Below are 13,493 nucleotides of genomic sequence, written 5' to 3'. Positions count from 1 at the left end.
TATGTGGTGAGGAGGAGACCACAGTAGTGCTAAATAGCTTCCTCACAGTGGACACACAAAGCAGCCCTTAATTGCAGGGGTTTCCCCTATTCCCAGAAGATATTTGGAATTATTTTCTCTGGAAATGAGGTGTTCCACCTCCATCCTGACACTCCCAGTAGTGGACAGCAATTGATTGATCAGATTTTTATAAGTGGCTGAAAAAATAAAGAGAGACACGCCTCCAGAAATAAACTTTAAGACACTCCAGGAAAATCACCATAAAATACAAACTTTGAATGAAAGTATATCCTACATTCAGGGATACGCTTGCTGGAAATTCATAGCACATTTATCACCATGGGAAGGAGAACAAACCCCACCTGGGTGACAGCTACAGCAGATGGCAATTAGGTGACAGCCACCCCCAAAAACAGCACAGCAGTTCCCAGACTTGGGCTCAGCACCCCATTAGACTGCAGTGCTTAATACCTGCAAGCCTGACAAATTCATCTGCAAGAAGCTGGGCTCCAGACCAGAAGGGTTGCCAGTGGAAGCTTTTGGGAACCCCTGGTGGTTCACCATCACAGGGGATAAATCCAAGGTGTTTATACCCCTCCAAGGCTGGGAAATATCCTGTTCCAGCAGGGCTGACCCCAGGCTTTACAAGCATATGGAGAAGACAGTCTAATGTAGGGATCCCAATAGTACACGTGAATCTAGGGTTTGGTAACACACAGACCCTTTTTAAAACAGAACAATCATCATTGATCATCCTCTTTTATTATATTCACAATGCCAGTTGCCTGGTTTTCAGCAGCAGTAATCTCATTGACTTATTCCAGTAATCACTTAGCCTTCCACGAAACAGTCTGTGCATTCAAGTGTGGAATTACTATCTTGTAAACCCCAGGAGAATTATATTAGCACTTACTCCCTATACCCCAGATTTGGGACAGGTGGTGTCAGCAAGGGGGAAATGGACTTTCTCTGTAATAATAGAAATATGGTCTGACAAGCTTTTAATGGTTTAAATATGATAGGTATTTTACTTCAAGAGGGCCTGATTTGGGACTCATCCCAGCTAAAATTGTCACAAAACCTATAAAGAAGACAATCATCTTCCTACAAATTTTCCTCCTTCTATTTTTCCCGGATTTAGAGGAAAAAAAAAAAAAAGAAAAATAAGTAAAAGATATCACTGAGAGAATACAGAAATATGGACAAGGAAGGCAAATACCAGAGCCTCACCTTCTTAGGAAACCAGGCCAAGAAGAGTGAATCACATTACTCAGACTATGGAGGTTACAGTCAAAGTATTCAGTTAGAAAATAGATTAGATATACCTGAACAAAACTCTTTAATCCATCTGCAGCTTGGATCTTCCTTAGATAGATGATAGATAAATTCCCCAATGAATTGCACTATTTGGAAAAAAGAAAATCCTACTACATCACTGACCTCAACACATTTTCCACTGTAAATGGTTCATGCTGTGCCCATGCAGAGTTGAGTCCTTTAAAAATTTCAGCTGATGGAAGTTCCACGTGCCATCCTGCCACCACTTCTGTTCTGAGAGACAGGTCACAGAATCCCAGGATGGTTTGGGTTGAAAGAGACCTTAAAGCCTATCTTGTTCCAACCCCTGACGTGGGCAGGGACACCTCCCACTAGACCAGGTTTCTCAAAAGCCCCATCCAGACACATCATTTCCAGATGGAGTCCCACTGCCTCCTCTGTCCAATCAGCTCAAGACAGTACCCCCACACCACTTTTGAAGGCAGCTTTGAGAACTCCACTAGGAATTAGGAGAAAGTCTCCATCCACTTAGGGTGCCTGGTGGTCTAACCCACTAAAGGTTAGACTCAAACTTATAACATCTCTACATAACACTCTGACAATTCCCTAAACATTGTAATTTCATCAAAAGGAATGAAATTTAGATAAGCGGTCTGGAGGTGGTTTGAAAGGTGCCCAGATGAGACAGCCTTGCCTTGGACTCAGCAGACAATTCTTCCTCTGACTGCAAATGAACAGAAGAACCAAGCTGGGGCTCTTCCAATGAGTCATTTGGCTGCTCTCTGCTATGGTTTTCTCTCATTTCTTCTGTTCATTTTCCAGCATCTCTGATGCAGAGTTTCTCATTATTTCTGGACATGATACATCACAGAGAGACCCCAAATAGAGCTTGAAATCTGAAGATGCTTCTTTTGCATTTGTCACACTTGTGAAGAGTAACATTTTTACTACACTTAGAAAATGCTTAAAAGCTGCTGAGGAAGAAATCAGTACCTAAAACCCCAAATATAGAAATATAGAACAAAGCAATGCAAAATTAATGCTATGATGCCAATATTATGGTTTTCTGAGTCATATGAAAGAGAGTCTGGGAAATGAAAAGTCTTCACAGAAGTGCTTCATTTCCCAAATGAAGAAATGTGTGAATAATTTCTCATCTGATTAACCCATTATCATCATGCTCTGCCAGTGATTATTCCCTGTAATAAAGTCAGGCGAGTACTACCATGGCAAGAAGATGAGCTCTGGCTGGATTCACAGTGACCAGGAGGAAAGTAGCATCCCACATCTCAGAAAGCTGCCAGCCCTCTAGCTGGCCAGCCTCTAGAACTTTAGTCAGCCCTTTAGAACCCTTCTCTCCTTGCCTCTGGCCAGGCCTGCCAGTTCAGCTAGAGAGGGAAGAATGGGCAGAAAACTTCACTGCTCCCAGCCAGCAATACCCAGCCCTGGAAGCTTGCAGGAGATGTGCTGTGTGAAGGTAGGAGCTAGGCTGAGTATTTGTCTGGATGTCCTCTGCACACATGCAAGGCCATGCTGTATGAACCCCAAGGAATGCACAGCCCACCAGCACAGAAACTCTCACCAGCTCCTTAAAAGGAGCATGCAAGTTTGAGATGCTTTACTTAACTGCTGCAAAGGTCATTCACCTTTGTGGAAACTGAGTTACAATTAAGAGTACCACAAAGACTGGCCAAGACTCTCCGAGAGCTGTTAAAAACAGCAAGGATCTCTTGGCCATCTGTTCTACAGCAGGCCAGGCACCCCATTTCTTCATTTGGGACATGAAGCACTTCTGGGAAGATTTTCAGTTTCCCATTGCTGTTGGGCACCTATGTTGTAATAAATCAGCTGAGACTTAATTTTCTTCATGCAGGGAAAGGCAATTCTTTTTTCACACAACTTATTTTGTACAGTTTTTACAAACGTCACATGGAACTTTAATTGGTTCAAGACTTTCTTGCCAATTACTCTATTGGTTAGTAAAAAGTATTTTACTAACTTGTCCATCAAATCTCCCTATTCTTGAATTATTTACATATTTTCTTCACTGATTCTCATGGGACAGTTCTTATTGTTTATACAGCTTTTCACCCTAGAAATAGATTGTTATGTTAATGAACTCTGATTTTCAAGATGTTTTCATCTTGATGAAAAGCTCATGAGAACTTGCAAAGTACTTAGCTGCACTCAGAAGTGTCAGGCCAGCTATTATTTTAGCAGAGCAGGCCTGATTTTATGACACCTGTCTTTCATAATTTTTCTACCTGTCTGTGACACAGCTAAATCACTGGACACAACCTTTAGACACAGTGATACAGGGCTGGAAGCCTTGCATGGGCACAAATTTAGGGCTGGAAGAAAAGACAAGACACAAAAATCCAACTGGCAGTTTGCAAAGGCCATAGAAAGGTGAAAAGCACCATCCTTCATCTGGGTCTAAAGAAAAAACAAAAGCATACTAGAAGAATTTTCAAACCCTGGAAGAAGAACTGGAAAACAAACTGAACTGTGATCTTCTTAAAGTGGAAGTAATGAAATTCCCCATATCTTTGCTTTCCACAGGAGTTGAGCACCTTTTTTTATCTCATGGGATGGAGATTCACACCCCATGAGCTGGCCATTGTGCAGGCTGGAATTGCCCCCAAAACTCAGAACAGAAAAAGTTGTGCCAGACCCTTGTTTAACTGTTCCCATCAATTCAGCATCCCAGTATTTGCAGACAATATAATTTCAAGGTACGGGGTACCAAAATTCTGTGTTTACACATTTTCCTAGCTCTCCCTTGAGCCCACTTACTAGACTGCCTGCCTGTATTTGTGCCTGCTTCTAATTTTCTCTCACCACTGTTTCCCATTAGGATCTTTTCCTCCTTAGCTTAAATCCTAACCATGCAACACACAATGTACAGCATAATTCATGTCCTTGGGGTTCCAGAGACATTATTAGAAAAAGACTTAGCCATCATTTGCTCTTTAGAAATCCACCTGTAGTAAATGATTTTCAAAATAAAGTGAGTGGAGACACTTTGATTTGGAGGATGTTCACCTTAAAAATCCGTGAAAGGAGGCCACAGAGTGGTTTATTTTGTTATAAATAACTTTCTGAAAACCCCAGACAAAGTCTCTCAAAAGCATTTGTGACTGCTGAAATCCTTGTCCAATAAATAAGTTACCATCCTCATTACTGAGCAAAGGCTGACAGGGAAAGCAGGTCTGCATCAGAGGGAAAACAAACCTTCAGTGGCTGAAGCTGCCAACAACACATTCCTCCTGGCAGATATCTTCTCCCGGGAGCAGCCCCTGCCACTTTCTGCTGGACTGTTTTTCTTCAGCTGTTTAATCCCTCTGCTGCAAACACATTGCTCCTCCCCTCCCAGCAGCAGACAGAACACAAGGGTTCACAACTGTGATGTGTTTTCAGATTTCTCCTTCCTTTTGAAAGGACAGGACTTGGGATGAGAAAGACTTGTCAACTTAATTAGGAACTGAGGAATGTTACTTTTGAACTCTGCTGTGAAGCAAGCAGATCTGCTGAATTGCATGCACTGGGGGTGGGGGCAAGGTGCTTTTCAGCATTCACCACCCTCAGAGAAGCAAACATGCTACCCAGGATTACCAGCATACTTGTATTAAGTGTTAAAACCCACAGCAGACAGAGTTGATTATGGTTTTTAAATTACTGCTAAAATATAAGAATACTAGACAAAATCTTTGTAAAAATTGCAAATATCCTTTCCAAGGGATAGATAAAAATTCTGCCTCCATAATGGCAACAAAAGGGAACTGCAACTGCAAGAAGATTAAAAAACTGAAAAGAAAAGTAAAAGGTGATCCAAAGAGAAAATGGAAGAGATTACAGAGATGCTCTGAAGAAACATAAGTTTTACATAATTTTACAAGAAACTGAGAGTCTTCATTCCTTTCAGATCATAAAAACCACAACTGGAAGACAGATACCCCCAACAGCAGCAGGCACAAATGTGATATTCCAGCCTCACACCTCTCAGGCTGGTTATTATGACATTATTAAATGTAGAACAGCCCCCCACTTCAAGGTACCCTATAAAGGCTGTGCTAAACTGACATTCAACTCAGGAAGAGGGAGAAGAGAGGCACTGGCAGGAGGCTGCTAACGTTACAATACTTCCCATCATTTGGAAGACACATCCAACAAGGGAAAAGTTAGATAGCCACAGCCACATCAGCCACATTCCCAGATGCTTTGATTCTCACATCCCCCAGTTATCTCAATATGATTTTACTGTAATAAAAAATCTGCACACCTATTGCAGGGAACAGCATAGAAGATGACATCTCTTTAAAACTGCTATGCAAATACTAAGTCCCCAGAAATTCGCAATTTAAATCTGACTAATCATTTTTGTCCCTGCCAACTCACTTAAACACAGTAAGAATAAAAGAACTGAATCAGTCATTACCTGTAATATTCACAAGGACAAATCAAAAATGAACCCATATGAAACAATTTCACAAATTATTCTGAAGGAGAGGGACTGGCTTGCAGCACAATTAATTTGAAGAAGCTATGACATTGGGTTTTCTGTTAGACAACTCCTGCATGGCAGCATAACCTTTCAGGACCCAATCTCCCACCTATTCTACAGCCCCCAAAACTACAGAAGTGAAGCTGCCTTCCAGTGTACTTACCACTGTGACTTAAACTGTCTTTACTATAAGCAATCACCCAAATCAGCTTTTAGGGTTCAGCTGCACTTCCTGTTCCTACTTCTAGGATCTAATAGTTCTCAAACAGAAAGGTAGAAGTAACCTACTAATCAAAGTGCTGAAAACCTGCACATACACACAGAGCAACCCACAGCCAACTGTTGCAGTTCTATCAGCTTAATGGAGTTGCTTGGGATGATGAGTTTGGGGAAAAGTATTCAATAACAATACCAGGCATTTTTGAACTACTTTTGGGAGTAACAGTCTTCTAAAATATGTCATCAGCCTCGTGGTGGCAGCTCTGAAGCATCTCATATTGCAAATATCTGACACTGACAGAAGTTTAACAAGCAGGAGAAAAGCTCTCAGGGATAGCTATTCCAACAGAAGCGGCTGCTATATAAGTCTGTTTTATATTGCACTCTAGAAGACCAACAAAAACCTGATTATACGTGTCTTATATGAAATTGCAACTTTAGAGATAATAACTGCAAGGGCTGTAGGCAGAGCATAGACAGCCTGCGCTGGCTGCCAAAGTCCAGGCAGTACAAACAAAGCTTTTATAGGGTGTACAAGGTGCTCAGTCACTCCCTACAGCCAGAGACCCTCCCAGAGGGTCCTTTATCCCTTGTGTTCTGACATCTTGCCCAGCCCAGAGGATTTCCACTTCCTGTATCCAGAAGCACTTTCTGCAAGAGTCACTGTGTATCTCCTAAAGACCTCTGATCTCATAGGTCACACAAGAAGCAAAGTGACATTCCTGAGCTTTACCATGTCACTTGCCTGCCTACAGCTAAATTAGGAGTGCAGCAGCAGCAATCTATTTAGAGCCAGCACAGCTTCTTGACAGACCCTGAAGGAAAGACATTTCTTACATCTACATCACTGCTCCCCAAAAAACCAGGCTTGCACTGAGGGGCAATTTCATTGGGAAGACTTTGCACTGCTTCACCAAGTTTGTTTTCACACACAGAGTGAACACACAAACATTAAGAGCACAGCACAAGTGGCTAAGCTCCATCACAGCTGGTTTTCAACAGCTTGGCCAGGTTCATCATTGTATGGCTGGCTGCAGTGAGACCTTCCTGCCTCCATGAAAAAGAGGAAGTTCACTGTGTGCTCTCTCACCTTGGACTGCAGCATGAGTGGTTTCTGAGTCTCCCCTCTCCCACTAAAAGCATTAAGGAACTCACATTGTCATCTTGTCACATTTTTGAAAAGAGGCTCTTTGCCCCTGCCTGGTTGGAGAAGTGCAAGAAAAGCCTGCCAGGGCCTGCCTGCAGCCTCCTTTGCCTGCTGGGTGGAAGACACCTCTCCAGCCATGGCTGAGCACTGGGAATGAACATCCTGCTGGGACAAGAGGGCACAGTGCCACCAGAAAGCACCTGATAATGGTACAGAAGAAGGTCAGTTCAGAGCATTGAGTTGGGAAGGCTGGGAGGCTGGACCAAAGGAACAGCATCAAGTATAGAGGGATGCCAGAGCTGGGAGTGCCACAGGGAACACTGCCACCAGACACAAAAACCTCAAACTCCCAAACTTCCAGCCCAAACTGTTAGCTCCATCTTTCCATGTCAATTCTCTAAATACAGACACTGTTTACACAGGATGCTTAGAAATATTATCATAGTGATTAATGAGAAAAGGGGAGCTCATCAAATGCCTTATGTTCATTTGTGTTCTCTCAGACAACTGTGGTACAGATACATTCTAGATATTTGTGGGGACCTCTATCAGGGCTTAATAAACCTTGACAATGCTACTTACATTCTTAAAACAGCTTTCTGAGATACATGTAATGTAAATGATTATATGATAATGTAGTTATTGCCATCTCTCCCCAAAGATTATAATTTTCATGGGTGCGACTTAAAATGCACAAATATTATCTGAAATCTACACAGGTTTCATAAATCCAAAGTGTTTACTGCTAAACATGGAAATAGCTGAAATATTTTGGTTCCTACAGCTTCATTCTTGCTGGGCCATTCAAGGTTTGTATAAGATTGAGCTATATACCACTGAAAGTCTAACACAACAGCAAGAATCATGCAGGTAATTAGAACACAGGGTGTTCCAGTGTATTAAACACATTTTGGAGTGTCTGGGCTTTTAGCAGTATTTAAGCAAATGCAGACTATGTGCTTGGCAAAGACAGGATTCCAGTGACAAGGACAGAGAACATATAATCTCAGAGACTGATGCTCATAGCACCAAGCTCCATGTCTTGAAAGCTATCCATACTTCATTGAGAAGTCTTACTAATGACTGGAGCAAAAATGACGTCTAGATTGTAAAAGCAACAGATTTCCTAAAAACAATATGACCTTGGAGTTTTGTTAGATTTCAAGCCCACTTGATCCCTCACAGAAATCAGCAAAACTTAAACCACATCACATTAAGCCATTTAGTTCTTTAGTTCCTGGTCTGACTCAAGACCTGGAGCATTTCATGTCAAAAGAGAGAGGGAGAAGAGAAAAAGTGAAAGAGGCTGATGCCCCATAAGTCACAATAAAATCTTGCAGGCAATGCAGGTATGTGGGGAGTCTGGGCCAGACACTGAGCTATCTTTCAATGCCCTTCCCAAGCCTGAAGTCACTCCATCTCCTAGTAGAGTAATATGGGATCCAAGAAAGACAGATTATTCTAAATGGCAGTAATTTAAATCGTCTGCTGCATGCTCCAGGGAAAAGAGAGGAAGGAAAAGGCAAAGGAATCTCTGCAGCTCACATTTAGGCTGTGAAGCTCTGAAGACACAGGAAGCCCAGTTGCCCAAAGCAGCACCAAGGGAATTCTACCCTGTGCAGTGTGAGAGAGCATGCAGAATTTCACATCTTATCCAATGCCTGATGGTTATGTTTCGAACGACACGGCACCCCTCCAGGCCTGCCAGCTAGTGCTCTCCTTGGTAGAGAGTCCTGCCTGGTGGGATTGGATCTCACATTCTGCCTCCATCGCCCTCTGTCCATGCACCCTGTTGTTACATTTAGCCAGGCACTCGCATTTCAGAGCCTGGTTGCTCAGTGATCTATAAACTGGTGCTCATGCCGAGGAAACTGTGGTGCCAAGAAAATGACTGGAAGCTTTACAGGACAGTGGAAAGCAAAGAGCACTCGGGTGACACTTTCTTCCACAGGGAAGGATGGCATGAGGAAGATGAGCTGCCCAAAGGTGAGGTTGAAGAGACCCCCAGGTCACCTGGGCAAGGCTGAGAAACAGACACACCTTCAGGAAGCTGCTGCCCCTGCAGGCAGCTCTCCTGGGCAGGGGCTGACAGACGCTCACCAGCTCTCCAGGGAATGCCTTGTATGTGCTGCTGCCAGTTGCTGGGGGATGCTGACATCGTCTGGGACAGAATTAGAAAACCTTGAGCAGAAGGACACAAGTGCTAAGTCAGCCATGTGCTATATGTGGCGCACCAGTTGGTGCCTTCTTTACCCTTCTTTAGATGCTCATTCCTTTGCCTGCTCCTTCAGCAAGGTTTGACTTCAGCCTACACTGTCCTGTGACTGCTACGTGCCCCTGGCTGCATTCAGGCTAGCAACACCTTACGAGCACCTAAAGGAGCCAGTAGACAAATCTTCCCTGGAGCCAATGGAGCCCTTCATTTGTACATGCAATCCAATCTTTGTGCCATTATCACTGCCCTGTTTCCCACCACCTGCAATTCCCATGGGGCTGCTCCTGGCTGTCTGCTGGTGACACCCCTGCAGTTGGCTTGAGATCTGCACCCATGCTGCACCCTGCTCCCAGACCACCTTCCTGACAGGCTCCTATGACCAGGATCTGTAAAACACGCTGACCAGGAAATTTTTCAGGCTTGACTCTCTTCTACACAAGTTTCTATAGCTTATCAGGATGTTCTGCAGCTCTGAGCATCCTGGATAACAAGAGGCTTTGCTATTTCATTGAAAGTGGTTTCCATGTTGTGAGTAGTGAAAAGCCAAATCATTAGCAGATTGTGGCATTCACATTCTCTGGACAGAAAGACATAATTCTGTTTCTTAGGAAAAGCACAGAGAGAAGAGAAAACAATCTTTATCTCTGCTCCTTTGCTTTCCCCATGTGGAATGTGTGGTGTGGAGATTGTTTACTTGAAGTGAAATGTGGTATGGAGATTGTTTACCTGCAGTGATTGCTGGATTGGGTTCTGGTGAAGGTTGTTTGGGTTCAGTGACCAATTGGATCCAGCTGTGGCTCGGGCTCTCAGCAGAGAATCACGAGTTTGAGTTAGATAGGTAAGCAAGAAGTATGTATGTAGAATAATATAATATCTCTTTAAATAGTATATTAATGTAATATAGTATAGTTTTAATAAAGCAGATCCTTCAGCCTTCTGATCTGGAGCCAGACATCATTTCTTCCCTGAATGCAGGGTTCGCTGCATTTTTACTACACCAGATTAATTAACCACTCTGTCCCACACAGCCAGCATTACAACTAAAGCTGAGACCTTAAAGTTTGCTGGAAGTGGATCCCTGGCTTAATACTTATAGCCAGTGATGAACGTGCAGGAATCAAACCAGACAAGCAGTCCCTCTCTCTTGTGGCAAAAATCACACATTGAAGAGAGCACAAGGAACTCTGCAGCATCTTGGTGTGAAAAATGCACCCAGTATCTATCAGGTCATGAACTGCTCAAGCACAATAAATAGAATAGATTATATATCCTTTCTAAATTTGTTGTTAATTATGGTAAGTCATATATTCCAGATAACTGCCTAAATATGCAGTTCCTTTCTGGACCTTATTAGGTTCTTGGCTTCAAACAGTCTTCCAAAATGTATGACTAAACTAGTGTTGGAAAAAATATCATTTGCATATATTAATGTTAAATTTCACTGAACCTCCCTCCTTGTTTATGTTCAGTAGACTCCTCCATTAATATCTTTGTATTTACATTGGAAAATGAAACCACTTCTCACTTATAGGCTGAATAAAATATGTGTTTGTACCATGGGACAGCTCCAGACCACTGCAATCTTTCTGAGATTGCTGCCTGCCCAATGGTACATGCACACTTGTAATTTTTCCTGCTGATATTGCAGCCACCCAGCCCTCAGAAGAGGAACACAGCAAATATTTAACAGCAACAGGTGTCAGATCACAGGAAAGAGAAAAACCTTAGCTGAAATTATAGCAAGTAAGTGTGCATGAGACAGGAGAAAGTCTCCAGGAAAAGAGTGGAATATGCTGACTGCACTTAGGTGTTTGTAAATAGTCTGTATTCTCACATCTTGTCTGAAAGCAAACTCCCATCAGAGCAACCAACATTTCCCCTGGTGCTTGATCTGGTATACTGCCATGCACTCACTAACAATTCCACTAAACAAATAGGAAGCTAATTGCATTCTCAGGTATTTTAGACAGCAAAAAGCAATAGTCTCAAAGAGAGTTCATTATGAAAGAGAGCAGGAGCAACAGCACTCAGCACTCACCTTTTCTTCCAACAGCTCCAGGGCTTGCAATCCCCTGAAATAGAGAACATCCTGTCTTCTACTTCACAATATGCAATTAAGCCATCAGCTCCCTCCTCCTGAAGAAGGGCCTGACTCCCCCAGCTACAGGAAGCCCAAAACAGAGCTCTCCTTTTAAAACTGACCAGAAAGACCGAGATCTCAGAGCAAACACACAGGGAGTGCAGCCCAGGTATTCCCATTTCCATTCTGGTGCTGCAATTGATACCACCTCTCTATGACTTTAGCCTGACAAAAGGAACATATTCCACTTCAGAAGTGTCAGAACGAACCACTTCAATGATCTGGATGTAAAGCACATTTCCCTTATGTTAGTTAAACTAAATCCAGCCTAAATGCACAGAAGTTTTGCATTGGCCAGAACTGTATCCTCATCAATTAAACCAATAAAAACCAGGCAAGCCCCTAGCAAGCCCCCTGTGGGAGTAGCAGGGCTAACAGGACATGGCTTCCAACCATCACCTTTCTCACTACTGAATTTTTTGAGTCCTTGGGAAAGCTGAAGCTTCATCACTGCTCATTCCCTGAACTCCTCTGTGGGAGAGAAGCATCCATGCACTGTCCAGGAGCTGTGCACCCAAGAAGGCAGATGCCCATGAATTCTCATTCCCAGCTGCTGCTGTTTTCCCTTGAACATGGATCTGGGAAAGTCCTAACAAGGGAGATCCTGGATTTTGTTCTGGCAATCCTGCTTGCAAAAAGTGGCTGCTAAAAGTGAAAGAGGAGCCTTTCTGCTGCAGCCCCTGGAACCCACAGCTTAGGGTGAGATGGAACAGCACTGCCAGAGAACTACAAACCTCAGTTCCCATGCAAAATCACAGAATCACAGAGCTGGAAGGGACCCACAAAGATCATTGAGTCCAACTCCTGGCCCTGCACAAAATCACACCCTGTGCCCAAAAGCATTGACCAAACATTTCTTGAGCTCTGTCAGGCTTGGTGCTGTGACCACTACCCTGGAGAGCCTGTTCCAGTGCTTGACCACCCCTTGAATGAAAATCCTTTTCCTAACACCCAACCTAATCCTCTCCTGACACAGCTGCATGCCACAGGGACACATCTCTGCATCACCCGGAATGACTTTGCTCCCTAGGCACATACCTGATGTGTGCCCAGAGATGTCTTGGGACACATTCAAGCTTGCCAGGCAGATAAACCTGTGGTCCCAGCACCAGAGAACTGACTGGATCCAAATCCTTAACCCAGGAATTGAAATAAGGACTTGCTAACCTCCTCCTCCCCCATACCTGTTTTACCTTCTCATCCAATCAATATAAAACTCTTTTGGGTTAGGACATCACAAAACCACCTTTAGTGGCAGAATGAAGCATATCCAGACACATCTGCATAATTACACATGCCACAGTTTTCAAAAAACCCACTAAGCTTGTTCTTCATTCCTGAAATCCTTTCTTCCTTTAAAAAATACATTTGGTGGTGGTTTTCAGGCTTATTTTATTGCAAATCACAGGTGATCATAGAAATTACTAGATCATCACCAAAGAAAGTTCTCACAGATGTAGTGATGCATAAAAATTGGTTTAGATTATTTCCATCCATGTCTGGGATTCATTCTACTGATGGATTCACTGAAGTTTGGTTTGTGCAGTATAAAACACCAGAATCACTAGAGAAGCCCACATCAGGCCCCTTGGGGATGACAGTCCACAGGCCCCTGCTGGTCAGCAGCAGTGCAGAGTCCATGCTAACACTTTCCCAGACAGTTTAGCAGAGCAGGAATCCTTCCATAAAGCATCTTGGAGGCAGTCAGCAGAGCTCATATATTACAGGCTTAAAGGCAGATAAATAGGAAATAAAGTCCTTCCTAGTCTGTGTTCCCTAAAGCAGAGACTGAGCCAAGACTTCAAATTATATCCATCAGTACAGGTTTACTGATTCAAAAGGGATGACTCAACTTCCAACAAGTCCCTTGCTCAAGGTCATGGGCTGTAGAAAAGAAGAGATCTGAGCATGATCCTACAAGAAAGTACACCTTTAGCCACTCTCCATCCCTCTTCTTGGTATACATATTTTTGGTAAGTTTACCTAGGAA

At 43.2% G+C, this 13,493-nt stretch overlaps 1 protein-coding gene across 4 annotated transcripts in view; it reads right to left on the bottom strand.

The window, feature by feature from the left end:
- LOC146766945 (uncharacterized) overlaps window positions 1-13,493 on the bottom strand; it is a 24,273-nt gene extending 10,780 nt beyond the window's left edge. For 2 of the 4 annotated variants that reach the window (XR_014956812.1, XM_085585468.1), the window contains exon 1: window positions 4,513-11,390. The gene's annotated coding sequence lies outside the window, so the exon portion shown is untranslated. The other 2 variants (XR_014956810.1, XR_014956811.1) reach the window with 2 other exon arrangements.

The sequence above is a fragment of the Lonchura striata genome, chromosome 7, assembly GCF_050655825.1.
Source record: "Lonchura striata isolate lonStrDom1 chromosome 7, ASM5065582v1, whole genome shotgun sequence".
Lineage (NCBI taxonomy): Eukaryota > Metazoa > Chordata > Aves > Passeriformes > Estrildidae > Lonchura > Lonchura striata.
The sequence above is the reverse complement of the archived record's forward strand: the minus strand, read 5'-3'. Positions and strand labels throughout refer to the sequence as shown.